The sequence below is a fragment of the Myotis brandtii genome, unplaced genomic scaffold, assembly GCF_000412655.1.
Source record: "Myotis brandtii unplaced genomic scaffold, ASM41265v1 scaffold78, whole genome shotgun sequence".
Classification (NCBI taxonomy): Eukaryota; Metazoa; Chordata; class Mammalia; order Chiroptera; family Vespertilionidae; genus Myotis; species Myotis brandtii.
Window position 1 is genome coordinate 1,475,926 of NW_005371131.1, and position 4,007 is coordinate 1,479,932.

Below are 4,007 nucleotides of genomic sequence, written 5' to 3' on the forward strand. Positions count from 1 at the left end.
GCACACTGTCGAGTCAGCACCTGCGCTGGTGCTGGCAGGAGAGGGCAGAGCCCCAGCTGGTCCCCAGATGAACTCACAGCCTGACAGTGCCAGCAGCTGGCTTTCAAAGAAGTCATTTTCTCATTATTCCTTAGCACCCCCTACACGGGAGATAGTATCCCCCTTTTACAGACGAAAACTGAAGCTGCTGAGGTTGAGCCATGTTCCAGGTCACAGCCGCTTCCTGTGGCAAAGTTGAGCCTGAAACAGCTCTGCAGCTCCAGGTCCAGGCTCTGGCCACTCAGATGCTGCTGCCTCCTTCTTCCTGCCTGCCTTCCCCGTCCTCCTTCCCGGCTAACCTGTGCTCAGGGAAGGGAATGCATCCTCCCTTCCTTCCTCCCTTCTTTTCTCCTTCCTTCCTTCCTTCCTTCCTTTCTTCCTTCCTTCCTTCCTTCTTTCCTTCCTTCCTTCCTTCCTTCCTTCCTCCCTCTCTCCCTCCCTTCTTTTCCCTCCTTCCTTTCCTTCCTTCCTTCCTTCCTTCCTTCCTAAAAAAACTTCTTCCTTCCTCCCCCCTTTCACCCACCTATCCATCCATCCACTCCACCCTTACTTTCTTCCACCTGCTCAGTCATTCATCTATCCATTTTTTTTTCCTTCCTTATATCAGACTGGCATCTATCCATCCATCCACCATCCATCCATCCATCCATCCATCCACTCATCATCCACCCACCCACCATTCTATCCACCCATCCAATCTTTCTTGAATTCCTCCCTGTGTGGAGTTGCTGATATGTAAGATGATTGACAGGGTGCCTGCTTACCATTTGAGACAAGAAGGAAAAGCCCTCAAACCCAGACAGCCCCCAGTGCAAACATGTGCCTTCCAACTGTGTGACTGAGATGAGAGGGGGGCTCCCCAGCCTTCACACGTCTGGGCTTTTGGAGAGGGTACCCTTGTGAGGCAGGAGGTGGCACCTGGTGGGTGGGGAGGAGCCTGGTGCTCCTTGGAGAGGCTGTGGGGGAGGAGGTGGCACCTGGTGGGTGGGGAGGAATCGGAGAGCTCGAGGTGCAAAGGGCCGGGCGGGTGCGTGGGCCCCTGAGGCAGGCCGCTTGGGGGGAGTGGACGGGTAGCAGGGCCACATGTGCCCTGCCTAACTCGGTGGCCTCAAAGGCCGGCCAGTGTTTCTGGGGCTTACTTTTATGGAGAAACAAGAATCTAGATTATGATGTGAAGTTATCTAGCGACTAAATTTGAAAAAACCAACAAACTCCCGCTGCACAGACTAAACTGATCATCTCTGAGTTGAATGGCTCAGACTGAGTAATTGGTTGCAGCCTGTCTGGCCACCTAGGAACCAAGAGGCTGTTCAGGAATTCCCTCCCTCTCCCTCCCCCCACGCCCCGGGTCTCCGGCGTGGGAGCCAAATGCTGCCCAGGTTGGGCAGGTTCCTGGGGTTCCAGCTGAGCCACGAGCGGATTCTGGAGTTCTCTCTTGGGCTCTCAGGGGGGACACGTCTTGTCCGCAGGTGCTGGCACCTGGAGAGACTGTGCAGCATCTAGCCCAGTGATGGCGAACCTTTTGAGCTCGGCGGGTCAGCATTTTGAAAAACCCTAACTTAACTCTGGTGCCGTGTCACATATAGAAATTTTTTGATATTTGCAACCATAGTAAAACAAAGACTTATATTTTTGATATTTATTTTATATATTTAAATGCCATTTAACAAAGAAAAATCAACCAAAAAAATGAGTTCGCGTGTCACCTCTGACACGGGTGTCATAGGTTCGCCATCACTGATCTAGACTGAACTGTTTCCACTCCCCTAACCCGGCTCCGGTGCCTCCGGTCTCCACAGTCTTCTGAACTGTGTGCGGACAGCGACCCGTGTCCTTGAACCCTGAGAGGGTTAGGGATGCCCTTGACTCCTCACCCCTCCCTGCCCACTGTTTCCCAGGCCCTGGCCCCTGTCCGCTCCCGGGGCAGTTCTCTGTGGATAACCATCTATGAGACATTTGTTTATCCTCCTTAAAAAACGACAAAATCCCTTGGATTCCTTCGTTTTAAAAGGACAAGAAGGGCCAGGCTTGCTCGGGGGTGCCCCCTGGTGGTGCCTGACGCCAGTCTGGCCGCCCGCTGGGCTGTGGCAATCAGAGGCAGAGAAGAGGTTCTCAAACTTTTCCACCTCAGGACGCCGCCTTGACACTTCGTAAAATTATTGAGCACCCGAGAGAGTTTGTATACACGTTACATAATCGGTGTTTACAGTATTACAAATGACAACCGGGAGGAATCAGCACATTTACCAATTGATTTAAAATCGTGATAAACCCATTACATGTTAACTTACCTTATTTAAAAATTATATTTTCCAAACCAATAGCATTTGGTGAGAAACTTAACACCACTTCACACTTTTGCAACTTTCTTTAATCACTGGATGACTAAACCACCCTGGATCCCACACTGGCTTCTGCATTTAATCGGTCACCGTATCACACACCATGCGGTCTCTGGAAAATTCCACTGTATTCTCGTGAGAGGGAGTTAGAACGGCAAATGGCATCTGAGCATTGCTATGAAAATCAGTTTTTCTCTGGACCCTCGGGGTCCCCAGACCTCACTTTGAGAACTATTTGTTGGGGTGGGGACAAGAATACGGTCACTGTGGCCATGTAGGCAGGCTGCACCTTTGGCCAGGACTGTGGGGGGACACGGGGAACGTGAGGGCTCAGCCCCTGAAGCTGACATTGCTTCAAGACCCTCAGATCCCTGTACAGTGAGGCCTTGACACGAGCAGCCGCTGAGGGAGGGATGGGATAGGCCCAGCCGCGCGCAGCTGCAGCCCCAGCCCCAGCCCAGCCCAAGTCGCACTGTCTGTCAAATACGCCAAGGCCCATGATACTGTCAGTCCTGGGTTTGCCCGGAAGGATGAGGTTCCGAGAGAGGAAGAGATTTAAATTAAATGTGGAGAGTGCCTCTTGATTATGAGGGGTCGGCTGATCCAATCTGGAGGTTGCCTAGGCTTCTGCATAATCCTTCCCTTTTCTGTCAATCCACTTGGTCAAATTCCTTCATAACAAAGAAAAAAGGGCCCTTCACTCAGATCAGCCCCAGCCCACTGAGTGTGCCGTGGGTGGACTGGGCGAGTCCTGCAAAGCACATGGCCTTGCACAAGGGCTGCCGTGCTCCTGGTGAGAGGACGGGCCTCTGCACGAAGGTGGGCCAGCTGGCCCAGCCCCAGGCCCAGCCCCAGCCCCAGGCCAGCCCCAGGCCAGGCTTGGAGAGGTTAACGTAGCCCCCCAGCGCGTCCTCCCTGGCTCCTTGGTGAACTCACTGGGTGATGCACGGAAGTGCTTAGCGTGTTCTGGAAGTTCGGAGGAAGTGCCCGGTGCCTGGGAAGTGACCTGCTCAGTGGGATGTTCCCAGCATGCTTTGGGGCCTTCCCACCTGCTCTCTTGACTTTCCCCCACCTTCTCTGCTGGGGCACTTTTGCCCTCTCCGGACTCTTTCCACCCGGGTCTGGCTGTGCTCCCCGCACCTGTGAAGGCGTTCCTACTTGCTCTGCGAGGGGACCCCCTTCCCTGTGGGGCGTTCCCAGGAGCATCCCATCTGTTCCGTGAGGGTGTCCCACCTGGGAAGGCAGGGAGCCCCACACTTCTCTCCGGGGAGGGGACCGCTGCTCCGGGGTGTGGTTTCATCCACTCCATGAAAGTGCACCCACTTGCTCTGTGAGGCGAGGGCCACCCCGGCTCCCTGTGGGTGAGCTCCCTGTGCCCACTGTGCAGATGCCAGGGTTCCTACCTCTTCTCTGGGGAGAACGCTGCCTCTCCGGGGAGGTTCCGGGGAAACAAGAGCATCTTCTTGGCAGGGAGGGGTGTGGGGGTGCTCCATGGCTGGGGGATGGTCCCCCGGGTGTGACCAGGCACAGAGAAGGGGCACCCCATCAGCACTGCGCTAGTGGCCCCGAAGGGTCACGGGGGGACCAGAGGGCTATGCAGGTGTCTCTGTGGGAGGGACAGTGCCT

General features: G+C 54.9%; 1 protein-coding gene across 5 annotated transcripts in view; it reads left to right on the forward strand.

Moving 5' to 3' along the window:
* The window catches only part of TMPRSS6 (transmembrane protease, serine 6), a 38,140-nt gene that overhangs the window by 25,418 nt on the left and 8,715 nt on the right, over positions 1-4,007 (forward strand). The gene's annotated exons all lie outside the window — the stretch shown is intronic.